This window comes from Schistocerca gregaria, chromosome 4 (assembly GCF_023897955.1).
Source record: "Schistocerca gregaria isolate iqSchGreg1 chromosome 4, iqSchGreg1.2, whole genome shotgun sequence".
Taxonomy (NCBI): Eukaryota; Metazoa; Arthropoda; class Insecta; order Orthoptera; family Acrididae; genus Schistocerca; species Schistocerca gregaria.
The window spans coordinates 366080891-366095056 of record NC_064923.1 but is presented as its reverse complement, the minus strand read 5'-3'; the positions used below and the strand labels follow the sequence as shown (position 1 = coordinate 366095056).

The 14166-nt window shown below is 40.5% G+C and overlaps 1 non-coding gene across 1 annotated transcript; it reads left to right on the top strand.

The window, feature by feature from the left end:
• The first annotated feature begins 6158 nt into the window (after positions 1–6158).
• Positions 6159–6233, top strand: Trnas-cga (transfer RNA serine (anticodon CGA)). The gene has a single exon. It is a non-coding gene; the product is annotated as a tRNA-Ser (tRNA).
• The last annotated feature ends 7933 nt before the right edge of the window (positions 6234–14166 follow it).

Here is a 14166-nt window from a genome sequence, read left to right as displayed (position 1 = left end):
CGCCCCATAAATCCTGAACCTACAAACCTGGCGCATTTTGCGGCCGCAAGGTTCCGCATCCATGTCGGTACCTTCCAGACTTTAATTGATTTTCTTCCTGCACGTCCGTGCCGCAAAAGGTCATTGATATGACTGGACAGTGTAACTATACATTAAATTACACCAATATTGAAGTGGCAAAATTACTTTTCGATGTGAATTCAGTGATAATTACAAGAACTTTCACTTTGTCCACAATCAAAGCGGAAATATCTTGCTGTTGGAACCTTCACTTAGTATCCATGTAAATGCCAGTATTTTGTGTTGGGTAAAAATCCATAAAAGAAGTATATATTAAACAGCCTCTAATTTCTTAGGCCTAATCTTAATCATTTCATACTTCCATCAGGAGACACTGATTAAGTGTTATTCCTTTCCCACATCCCAGTGCAACAAATGTGTAGCCAGATAAATCTTTCACCGTCGTCTAGAAGCCCTACCGCCGCGTAATATTTATCTGTTTCTTAAAAAAGCAGCGACTAGTTGAAAAGTTTATAACCTCGAACATGGATTTCCTGCTCATCGCAAATGGTCGCCTGACGACTTAGGCTATCTGAGCACGATCCCTGGACAGACTCAAACTTCCGTTTGTCACACATCTATCCATTTTTCTCATAGTTCATTAATTCGTTTACCCACAATTGCACATCTCGTAGTTCTCGAGTAGGTTTTAGAAACAAGGCAACGAGAAGTCAGATTATCGTTGTCATTTTCCTCAAAGGCCCGTCTTCACTTTATGTATTTAACAATGAACACCCGCTTCAAATATTGCAACTGACTCCGGTAATGCAGCTTAACCGTAATAGTTATAGATACTACCTAAAGCAACGTACGATAATTTGTGCCCGACTGGGACTCGAACCCTGATTTCCCCCTATTTTGAGCGGTCGCCTTACCACTTAAGTTATCCGAACATGCTCTGCGGACCAAGCCAAATCATACAAACGTCACACAGCAATCTATTTCTTTCGATACAGTATTAATTAGCATCTTTCAAATTCCATGAAGATTCTCATTCTCTTGATTCTAAAACCTGTACGGGTATCACGAGATGTGTGAGTATGGGTGACTGAATTGGTAATCGATGAGAATAAGTAGACAGGCGTGTGACATATGAAAATTTGGGTCGGGACGGTAGGAGCACGCTCAGATAGCCTAAGTGGTAAAGTGACAGTTCCCTACAAGCGGGAAATCCGGTTTCGAGTCCACGTTCGACTCAAAATTTGCTATGCCGCTTTAGGTAGTACATCAACGCTTATCACAGTTAGGTTCAATCTCAAGAGATATTTTCAATTTTTGAAACTGTCGTCCGTCATCAAATATAACTAAATCGTTTAAGCGAGACATGGATCGACGTGTGTTTTAAATTGAATTTATTCGCTCGAATATGAGTTAATGTCAGCCAGGTTGACGCCAAGATTGCAGGGCGCGGAAGGAAGGGAGGAAGGTAACTACACTACTGGTCATTAAAATTGCTACACCTCGAAGATAACTTGCTACAGACGCGTAATTTCGCCGTCAGGAAGAAGATGATGTGATATGCAAGTGATTAGCTTTTCAGAGCTTTCACACAAGGTTGGTCCCGGTGGCGACACCTAAAACGTGCTGACATGAGGAAAGCTTCCAGATGTAAAGGAACTGAAAATATTGTGATTTAATCGCAGAGGTGCTGAAAAATTGTTCCAGTGACACACCAGAGAAATATCTGGTAAACTTTTTATCTTTGAGAGACATAGGAACAATTTCGCCCTTCGTTTTTATTTCTTGTATGAACGACTACTTTTTGTTCTGATGGGCTGGTGGGATGTCGTACTGTCTAATTACTAGTGTGTGTGTGTGTGTGTGGTAAATGAATGAGTTAAAAGACGCAAGATGTGTTTTATATTATTTTCATTGCACAACAAGCCTTATTCCCATGCCTATGGAGTATTTATGTTAAGCAGAGAAGGCGAGTTTTAGATGGAACCGAAGATCTTCAAAACGGCGCTGCTCAACAATAGAGGTACGTGATTGTGCTCTCTACTTTCCTTTCGTGGCCGCTAAAATTACTTCCGATTCGTTTTGCCGAGACATTCAGAACCTGCAATCTTCTTTTTCTTATAAAAATACTAGTCCGATGCAAAAGAAATACTCTTAGATTTAAATAATTGCCATTCTTTTACCCAGGCCACGGGGAATGATAGAACGTACGTGCCTCTACTCTGAATGTACGTTCGCAATCTCCGAGTGTGTTACGAAGAAATTATTTCACAATGAAAAGTTCTCATCAGACCGCAACCACTCGCACGCGAATGTACGTACCCTCTGAATGTATCTAGTCAGTCACGCGCGTTGTTCAAAAGCTTTACTTTTAATATTCAGTGGAGTACATTTCCGAAATTAATTTTTGTTTATGCTGCAAATCGTACTTCATGCGAAGTATTTATTACGTAAGTTTCAGGCTCAATTTAATAAAAAAAAAGATTCCGAATAATAGAAATAAAGAATAACAATCAAACAAATCAAACCTAAATAAACAGAAAGAGGGAACGTTACAATGGCGACCGTGACAGGACGATAATTTCAGTAAAAATCAGTAGAATTGTTAGTTGAAATATTTAAGCTTTTTTTCTTGCCATCCATTATTGCCACTACAACATACTGTTTCTGTTGCATGTCATGCGAGCTACGTACCAGAATCGAAAAACCACATGGAAATTACTAATTTTCGAAAAAAAGTTTTGGACCATTTAATGTTAATTCTTCTCACTACAAAACCGTCAGAAAACACACGTAAGGTAAGAACAACAGCACTAATCCGCTTTAGTTGGAAGTAAATGTGGGACAGTTTTTTTTTTTCATTTTTTCGACACCCACTGCGTAGAACGCATCAATTCCTTTTTCCAAATTCTTTTCCATTTCTTTTTAGTTTACGCAAAAATTGCATTAGTTCATTTTCTATTATATGTAAATGCATCACAAGATGGCGGACAATTTTTATTGATTGAGCGCGAAAAAAGTAAGAGTCATTTATCAGTCTTCTGTTTTGCCAGAGACATATTTTACTACGTGAATTTTCACGGACGAGTGCAAAGCCATCTGTGATTTATTTACGTGTAGTACGAGCTGTAGTGATAGTGAAGTTCGGCTGCACGCTGTTTTGTGTTGTGAATCGGCATGGTGAAACTCAGATCTCAGACAAAAACCATGGATAGTTCGTCAGATGAGGAATCAATAGTCCAACCCTTACAAAACTTTGAGGCCGAAAGTACTGCGAATACCGAAAACATAGTCGCAGCGACCGGCAGTGCTCAGTCGCAGGCGACGGGCGACAATATGTCAACTACAGAAACAAATACGAATACTGACAATACACAAGACCCAGTAGAAACAGACCTTATACGCATGTTTAGAGAGAGGCAGACAAATTTAATGTCACAGTTTGCAGCTCAAGTTGTAGAAAATGTTGCGTCACAAATGCAAGATCACACAGAAAATGTTGCAGCTCAGATAGGTACTGTTAACACACGAGTAGAAAATGTTGCAGCACAAATGCAAGCTCACACAGACAATGTCACAGCGCAGATAAACGCTGTCACTACCCAGATAGCCAGTGTAACGACACAAATGGACAAAATAGACAATGACGTGAAGAACCTAACCGACATGCAAAATAATCTGACGACTCAACTGACCCAGTTAAAAAGAGAGGTAGCAGATCAAGTGATAGAGGTAGTAGGCGAAGATTTAAATTACATGAGCCAAGACATTGATAACTTAAAGTCCACAGTTAAGGATATGCCAGAACACATCCGTACCTTAACCGAAAATTTTGAAGCTATGAGTTTTCAACAGACCGAGCTTAGTGTCAAAATGCAGGAGGCTGTAGACCAAGTTGATGACATGACGAAACAACAAAAACAGCAGTTTGACGAATTTTTAGAGGAAAAAGACAAACATATCAACCATACATTAGAAACAGAACTGAAAGAAGCAATAACTAACACTGTAGAACAGGTGTACACTACCCAAAACACGTCTGTAACTAAACTTCAAACTGACCTGGCTCAGTTACAAAAGACTCTGACACAGGACTTACCTGACTGGAAAAAACATGTAGACGAGCAACTAAAGAGTAAACACCATACACAGAACGAAAGAGAACAACATTCAGACGAGGAATTTGATGACAGACGCACAAGTAAGAGTGACGACGCAGCAAACAGTTATCTTTATCCCGATGTACCCATGTTTTCACCAAACCAAGGTCGTTACGGTAATCAACATTACCGCGACGAACGAGAGAGACACCAGACAACCGAACCAACTTTGTCGGCTGTTCTGTTAGAGGAAAGCCTTATAAAACACAGGCAGTTTCAAGTGTTTATCCCAGAAAAAAAATCCGTCCACCCGGTAATTTTTATAAAGTCATTTAAGAATGTGTTGCCTAAGACCTGGTCTGAAAAGCAAAAAATACAGTTTGTAACTGGATATATTCAAGGGGATATTGCCCTATGGGCAATGGAAATGTCGGAAAATTGTCAGACATTAGAACAATTTGAAGCTGCAATTTTATCTAAGTATTGGTCCCATGGTGTACCAGAGAGATTGAAAAAAGCTCTGTTTAACCCGGAGCCATACAATCCAAAATTTGGATCACTCCGGAAGTATTTTGAAAAATACTTAAACAAAACGCGATTCTGGGACGAGCCCGTCACACACACAGACGTACTGCGCATCCTGAAGGCAAAATTACCGATCAGTATCAGAGAAAAATTAGTACAAGTACCAGAGAAACTTCCTGGCAGATTAAAACTGTGTGCCCGACGGAGACTCGAACTCGGGACCTTTGCCTTTCGCGGGCAAGTGCTCTACCAACTGAGCTACCGAAGCACGACTCACGTCCGGTACTCACAGCTTTACTTCTGCCGGTATCCGTCTCCTACCTTCCAAACTTTACAGAAGCTCTTCTGCGAACCTTGCAGAACTAGCACTCCTGAAAGAAAGGATATTGCGGAGACATGGCTTAACCACAGCCTGGGGGATGTTTCCAGAATGAGATTTTCACTCTGCAGCGGAGTGTGCGCTGATATGAAACTTCCTGGAAGATTAAAACTGTGTGCCCGACCGAGACTCGAACTCGGGACCTTTGCCTTTCGCGCAGAAGAGCTTCTGTAAAGTTTGGAAGGTAGGAGACGGATACTGGCAGAAGTAAAGCTGTGAGTACCGGACGTGAGTCGTGCTTCGGTAGCTCAGTTGGTACAGCACTTGCCCGCGAAAGGCAAAGGTCCCGAGTTCGAGTCTCGGTCGGGCACACAGTTTTAATCTGCCAGGAAGTTTCATATCAGCGCACACTCCGCTGCAGAGTGAAAATCTCATTCTGGAAATATCCCCCAGGCTGTGGCTAAGCCATGTCTCCGCAATATCCTTTATTTCAGGAGTGCTAGTTCTGCAAGGTTCGCAGAAGAGCTTCTGTAAAGTTTGGAAGGTAGGAGACGGATACTGGCAGAAGTAAAGCTGTGAGTACCGGACGTGAGTCGTGCTTCGGTAGTTCAGTTGGTACAGCACTTGCCTGCGAAAGGCAAAGGTCCCGAGTTCGAGTCTCGGTCGGGCACACAGTTTTAATCTGCCAGGAAGTTTCATATCAGCGCACACTCCGCTGCAGAGTGAAAATCTCATTCTGGAAACATCCCCCAGGCTGTGGCTAAGCCATGTCTCCGCAATATCCTTTCTTTCAGGAGTGCTAGTTCTGCAAGGTTCGTAGAAGAGCTTCTGTAAAGTTTGGAAGGTAGGAGACGGATACTGGCAGAAGTAAAGCTGTGAGTACCGGACGTGAATCGTGCTTCGGTAGCTCAGTTGGTACAGCACTTGCCTGCGAAAGGCAAAGGTCCCGAGTTCGAGTCTCGGTCGGGCACACAGTTTTAATCTGCCAGGAAGTTTCATATCAGCGCACACTCCGCTGCAGAGTGAAAATCTCATTCTGGAAACATCCCCCAGGTTGTGGCTAAGCCATGTCTCCGCAATATCCCTTCTTTCAGGAGTGCTAGTTCTGCAAGGTTCGTAGAAGAGCTTCTGTAAAGTTTGGAAGGTAGGAGACGGATACTGGCAGAAGTAAAGCTGTGAGTACCGGACGTGAGTCGTGCTTCGGTAGCTCAGTTGGTAGAGCACTTGCCCTCGAAAGGCAAAGGTCCCGAGTTCGAGTCTCGGTCGGGCACACAGTTTTAATCTGCCAGGAAGTTTCATATCAGCGCACACTCCGCTGCAGAGTAAAAATCTCATTCTGGAAGTACCAGAGAGCAATCTCGAATATTTCCTATCTGTATTAGATTCTATCGATTTAATTAATGAGGATGCTAGGCAAAATCAAGCCTACCAAAACAATTTTCGTGGCAGCGGTAGCAACCAGCTTATACAGCGCCAGCCGCATTACGGCGTCAACAATGTAGCGTGCGCGGCTGAATCGCGACCGGCTTTTGTCGATCGCGCCCCTACAGCACAGATGCCAGGCCCGAGTTCGGGAGGAAATTACAACTGCTACAATCAGACCTGCCATCCGCAATACAATTGAAAAAGAAAAAACGGGGATAGGAATTTTTCTGGTTATTCCGGTGACCGAAAACGTAACTGGTACAGAAATGGCAATAGGAACCAGTGGGGAAATAGTTATAATAATTTCCAGCCTGAATTTAGCCGCAACCACACGGGAGATCATCAAAGTAGGCAGTGGCAATATCCTGCTAACAGCCAAGCCTACCAATCAGAAACGCTAGGTGACACTATTCCGCTAAACTCAGGGCAAAACCACGACAGAAATACTCAACTAAGGAGCAACACGTCAGGGGTAAACATAATTGAAGTCGCAAACGAAACACAAACAGATATGAACCGTGGAGCGTTAAACTAAACATGGTCTCATTATACTCCCCAATGTTGGCCATAGATAGTCGTGGGAGCGATCCATGCTGTCATGAAAGTAAATTGCTCAGGTACCAAGATGAAACGGATATGCGTGATTTATTGACCAAGGAGAAAGAACCACAGTCATGTGAAGGTGATGGTATAGTACAAGCTAATTTACAGGCCGTAGTAGGAAAAGTACCTACGCATATCCTTGTAGATACTGGTGCGAAAATTAGTGTGATGTCCAAGGCACTATTTAAAGAGATTAATATCCACACGACTTTACCGACCTATCCAGTACAAAATTGTAGGATATTAGGAGCCATAGGCGGTAAATCCAAGTTAATTAAAATGCAAACCATGGTCGAAGTGCAGATTGAAGACATTGTTTTTCAGTCAATTTTTCTAGTTGTAGAAGGGTTGACAGAACGGTGCATTTTCGGCATGGACTTCTTAAGGGAAAAGTGTGCTAAAATTGACTTGGAATCTGGAAAGTGTAATTTATATATTAACGGAAAGAACTGTAGTGTGGATTTAATAAACGTCAAGAGTAGGAACGACAAAGCTTGTCGAAATATACACATCCAAATCCTAAAGGTCAATACTTCACGAAATAGCGACTCGAGTGAACTGTGGTATCAGCAGGTACAGCAGCATGAAATTGAACAGAAAATATCTGAATGCTCGGAAATCTCACAACAACAGAAGGGTGATCTTAGAAGTGTATTGTTACGCTATACTCGTGTGTTTGATAAAAGACCCGGGGTCATTAGGACGTATCAGTATAGCATGGATGTCCGGCCCCACGACACTTTCTGTAAGAATACCTATTCTATACCTTGGTCACAAAGAGAGGCAGTGGCTCAAGAAATAAAGAAAATGCTCTCGTGGAATATCATAGAGACTTCATTATCGCCTTATTGCAGTCCACTATTAGCGGTCAAGAAAGCCGACAATTCGGTGAGACTCGTTCTCGACGCAAGGGAAATTAATAAGATTATAGTTCCAGTAACTACCCGAGCTGAAAACCTGGAAGAACAGCTGCAGCGTTTTCATGGGGTGCAATATTTAACTAGTGTAGACCTCCGTAGTTCATATTGGCAAATCCCACTATCACCTGATAGTAGGAAGTATACAGCATTCATATTTGCAGGTAGGTCCTACCAGTATTGTGTTCTACCGTTCGGATTGAACGTTAGTGCCGGCGTTTTCATAACTGCGCTCGACACTGTTTTAGGACCTCACCTTCTTGACAAACTCACAGTTTATATAGATGACATATTAATAGCAACACCTACATGGGATGAACATATAGAGCTTTTGGAAAGAATGTTACAAAGGTTTTCAGCGGCAGGTGTCACAGCAAACCTCAGAAAATCAAAATTTGTGAGAAAAGACATAAAATTTCTCGGTCACATAATTTCGCCGGCAGGGATAAGACCCGACCCAGAAAAACTGTTAGCCATAAAAAACTTTCCCGCGCCGTGCACAAAACGACAGCTAAAGGCATTTGTGGGATTGTGTTCTTTCTTTCGCAGGTTCGTGCCGAACCAATTGCTCAATAGCCCTGCATTATTGGGCCTCTTAAAGAAGGACAAACAGTGGATCTGGACGCCTCAATGCCAGACCGAGTTTGAAAAAATAAAACATGCTTTGGTTAATTCTAAAATACTAGAACATCCTGACATGAGCAAAGATTTCTGTATAGCGGCGGATGCTTCATTTTCGGGACAAGGAGCCTGTCTATTTCAGCTGGACATAGGCGCTAGCTCCGACAATGTTAAGATAATTAGTTTTGCTAGCCGTACTCTGTCAGAATGCGAGCGCAGGTATTCCACAACAGAATTGGAAGCCCTTTCTATTTTGTGGGCTATTAAAAAATTCCACTATTATCTATTTGGCAAACATATACGAATCTACAGCGACCATCAGGCATTAAGCTTTTTACTCACTTGTAGGTTGCTACACAATCGCCTTGCGCGGTGGACGTTATTTTTGCAGTCTTATGATTTTGAAATTATATATGTGAATGGCAAGGATAACGTAATCGCCGACGCACTGTCAAGATTACCACAAGGACTACCTGAGTTCGAAGAATTGGTAGGAGAGAACACAGAATTTAAAGTTATGCTCATCAACGACACAAAATTCAGGAAATATTTTTTGGATATGTGCAATAATATGGCCAAATTACAGGAAGAAGATGACCGGTGGAGAAAAGTTAGATTCCAGTTAAACAATAACCCCCCTTTACCCATAAGACAACATTACAAATTACACAAGGATGTATTATTTTACAGGAGGAACATGTACAGCGATACATGGTGCGTTTGTGTGCCCGAAGCATATGAGAAAAGTTTAATTTGGCATACTCACTACGCTTGGGGACACTACGGTGCCCGCAAGTGCTATAATAAATTAAATATGTACTGTTACTTTCCCAATATGCTTCGACGCACACAACAAATTTTGAAAACTTGTATTATTTGTCAGAAGGTTAAGCCTGTCAATCTGAACTGCGAGACAGAGTTGCATCCTATTTTACGAAAAAACCCACTAGAGCTAGTATGCATAGATGCTATGGGTCCTTTACCCTCTGCCAGGAGATGTGTAAAATATATTATTGGAGTATATGATGTATTTTCAAAGTATGTGAAATTATATGCCACGAAAACAACTGCAGCTAAGCCTATTATCAGACGTATGCTAAATGACTACTTCCCGTCTGTTGGGAAACCACAGGCGATCTTAACAGATAACGCAACCAATTTTACGTGCCATGCTTGGAAAAAATTTCTGAAAGAACAACAGGTTAAACAAATACTGATATCCCGGTATAGCCCGCAATCAAACCCTATTGAAAGAATATTCCGTGAACTGAATAGTTTTATGAGGACATACGTAGCCAACAAGCAGTCTAAATGGATTGAATACTTAAACTTTTTGAACAGGTGGTAAACAATCTCCCAATATACGACACTGCAGTTACGCCGTCAGAACTAATATGCAATAAGAAAGAAAATAATGAATGGGCAAACCCTATCCCGTCTTTTCCTAGACAACCCGTCGACCTAAATGAAAAAATAAGGCAAGTATTAATCTCTATCACACAACAGGCCCAATGCCGAAAGAAGCATTATGATAAACGGCTACATGGTGTTACCAGATTTACAATCAGAGGAAAGGTGTTACTCAAAACTCACGTGAAATCTTCCTTGCTAGCTAAGAAAAACGCTAAGTGGCAAATGAAATATACTGGTCCGTACGTAATCGCACATATTCCGCACGACGGTTGTTATTTACTTGCATACCCTCACAGTGGTAAGATCAAAGGGCTGTATGCACACAGAGACTTAAGAAAATTCTACTATAATTAAGTATCATACGTCATATCTAATAATGCACAAGTATAAAATAAGTTACTGTAAAAAAAAGGAACGAGGACGATTAGGATAAAGAAAATACATCTTATGCAGCTAAGTGAATCAGAGCATTTCACTATTTCTGTTTACATTTGTCAGTGAACGTGGACGCAAGACACAGGTAAGCTAGGACATACACGTCAGTTGGTGACTAGCGATGTTTAACACGAAGTGTACTTGTAAGTTTTGACGGAATGTTTTTTTTGTTTGGTCTCAGTGGTATTTTAGTTTTAAGTTTATGTACGGAGGTATCTGGAGCGAACAATTGGCACAGACCTCACAGCAAAATAGATGTAAGTTATTTATTCTTTTTTTTTTGCCACTTGTGTATCAAGGCAGTAAGGTACAGGGTAAGTTACAAAGAAAAATATTGGACTCCCTAAGGTACAAAGGTTAAATTTGTGACGCAAGTACACGATAGGTTGCTGAGAAAGTATTTTGTGTCTTTGACGTATCCACACCACGAGTTTTTATCTATAAATATATCGCACAAAACACGACCTTAAATTTTTTTTGTATGCTGCAATTGTAAAAAAGGATTCCTAACTGCTAATGAAAGTGTAGGGTAATATATATATATATATATATATATATATATATATATATATATATATATATATATATATATGTGTGTGTGTGTGTGTGTGTGTGTGTGTGTGTGTGTGTATGTATATATATATATACCATACGCACAGTAACTTGATCTAAAAGTGCACCTAAAGATAGGATACATGAATAACAACTTGTGTGATCTTACTGTCATACAGATAATTTTTTTTAACTCTATATACATGTTTGAATGCAAGTACGATGTTGAGATACAATCTGTGAATGTTAACTGAAGCAAACATAACACCGTCCCTTATAAAAAAAAAATAAAGGAGTATGTATAAGGTAAGTTACAGGTAGCCAACTAGCCGAAAAAATGAGGTAACGCCGAAACAAACACAATTATTTACAGGTGGCGCTCGGCGAGATACTGCGAGACTTCAATCGGCGGGGAAAAGTCATGAAGTTACATTAATGTCACTATGACTGACGATTGACGTAATAAAACATTACCAAGATCACTGAGAAACACACTACGTGATACCCAGTAACGCCAAAGAATTTTAATAATCTATTTTTTTAGTATGAAAATACGAAGGATGTACGCTGACTTTAGAGGGATGCAGTACATTGATTATATTTTTTTATGTGTTTATAAAATTTTGACCAATCTGAGCGGAAGATATTTGATGGAAGGAGAAGAAGTAACACAAATATGAACACAAAAAAAAACACCATATACGCCAGCACAGACTTTAGAGGCAGTAGCGCACAGCAGCCAAGCTTCATTATTAATCTGTTGTTTGTACTACCTAGCAATTTATGTATAGTGATTTATTTATGTCTGTTTACTCATTTCCTATTATTATTTTATTCCTTTATGTTTATGATGTTTGTGTACCATGCGTTGTTACAAACTTGGGTGACGAAAGGATGAAAGAATCCCCCCTCCCACATAGTAACTCGCGGGTAGAGAATGAACAAACTTTGCCTCATTTGGAGACAACTTCTAAAAGCACTTATAGTGCGTTCATGTCCTAGTATTGTTATTTCAATACATAAGTGCATCAGTAGCACGACATAGAGTAAAAAAGTGCTGTTGTTCTCAAACGTGTTCTCCTATGCTCTATGAGATGTCAGACAGTGTCACGATCGCGAAATATACTATTAGAGGCACGTACTTTCTGAGAACACAATCACCTACCAATTTATGTAATAAAAATGTTATGAGCAAAAAGGTACGCCGACAAGGTTCGGTAAAAAATCGCTGGAACAAATAACGAACGTGGGCATTTATCATAAAAGACAAGCTAGTGATATCATGAGCTACAGTTTTGTTTCTGAATGTACAGGACAGTGTGACAATGTTATTCAGTGTCAGTGACCTGTGAGCTATATGAAAATAGACAAGTGAAAATACGTTTCATATCACGAACCGTTTCCTTCGAGGTAAAAGAGACATAGTGAATCGACGAAGACTGCGGCGGTACAAGTGTTTGTGCACTACATAGGACAGTGTGCCGTTGCTAGCCAAATAGTGAAGTGCAGTACTTACCTTTGTGCAGTGGACTTCGGAGGCACCGAGTGGTCCGTTCCCACAGCCAAGGTGTACAGCAAGTGGAAACAAGTGCGGTTGGTTTTCTTGCAAACTCTGCGAACACTGCACGAGACACTGAAAATTTTGGACCGAGACGCGCGGCATCGCTTTACGGCGGTGGGCCCGCGCAACTGCCGAGTTCCACACGGCGCGCAGCGCGCCACCAAACTGATTGTTGCGAGTGCAGTTATGTGCATATGACACATTATTGGCTAACGGCATAACATAGAAGGACAATTTAAATGCAAAGCAAAATCTACGTTTAAATGGACACCCAACGAAGTGCCAAGACATGTAGAAACACAGATTCCTGAAACCCGAAATAAAGTCTGACTACCCCAGCTCATGATTCACGCCCCACGTTACCTTTGAACAACGCCTATGTTTATATGTATATATATGTATTAGTATTAAGTTAGACTAAGTATTAATCCATGTGAATTTTTGTTTGTTACATGTTTATATTACCCATGACGAGACAATAGTAAAATACGGAAAGGATGTCACTAAGCAGATCTTGGCGTAGAAGAGAGAAGCAGTGGAAAGCAGAACCAACTCTAAGCAAGAGCTAACGTCTCTCGCTGCCCCAGACACGACTATTAACCCACAATCTAGATCCGAACACTCTAATAAATATGTGACTTTCCTGAAAATTTTTTTTAATAAAAAAAAGACTTAGGAATTATGAATTTTATGAGCAGCAAGTGTAAAAGAAGACTGTTTATATAGCGATAGACTATGTATAAAACAATGTAATACCTTTCTATAATGCGATGTACCAAGAAATAATAAAATAATTTTATGTATACAATAGAAAAAAAAGAGAGAAGAAAGAAGGTAATAGGAGGATGTAACAATTATCCAAATGTGATGATTTTGTGTCAAGGACGATGTGTGTATAGTATGTAAGTTTATGTGTGTTTTACATGTGTTCTGTGTATCCTAATATAAATGTTTTGTCCTCATAGTCATGTGTCAAAACTGGCATCAAAACCATGTTTGTAGAATGAAGTGATGGGGAGAGAGACACTGACAGTGCAATCCCATTACGTGTGAATAACAGTCAAGGACTACCAGTGTGCAAAGTGTTTGGGCTCAATGCCCGCAAAATTGACATTTCTTCAGACAATTCGCCCAAGGGGGCGATGTAAAGGAACTGAAAATATTGTGATTTAATCGCAGAGGTGCTGAAAAATTGTTCCAGTGACACACCAGAGAAATATCTGGTAAACTTTTTATCTTTGAGAGACATAGGAACAATTTCGCCCTTCGTTTTTTATTTCTTGTATGAACGACTACTTTTTGTTCTGATGGGCTGGTGGGATGTCGTACTGTCTAATTACTAGTGTGTGTGTGTGTGTGGTAAATGAATGAATTAAAAGACGCAAGATGTGTTTTATATTATTTTCATCGCACAACAAGCCTTATTCCCATGCCTATGGAGTATTTATGTTAAGCAGAGAAGGCGAGTTTTAGATGGAACCGAAGATCTTCAAAACGGCGCTGCTCAACAATAGAGGTACGTGATTGTGCTCTCTACTTTCCTTTCGTGGCCGCTAAAATTACTTCCGATTCGTTTTGCCGAGACATTCAGAACCTGCAATCTTCTTTTTCTTATAAAAATACTAGTCCGATGCAAAAGAAATACTCTTAGATTTAAATAATTGCCATTCTTTTACC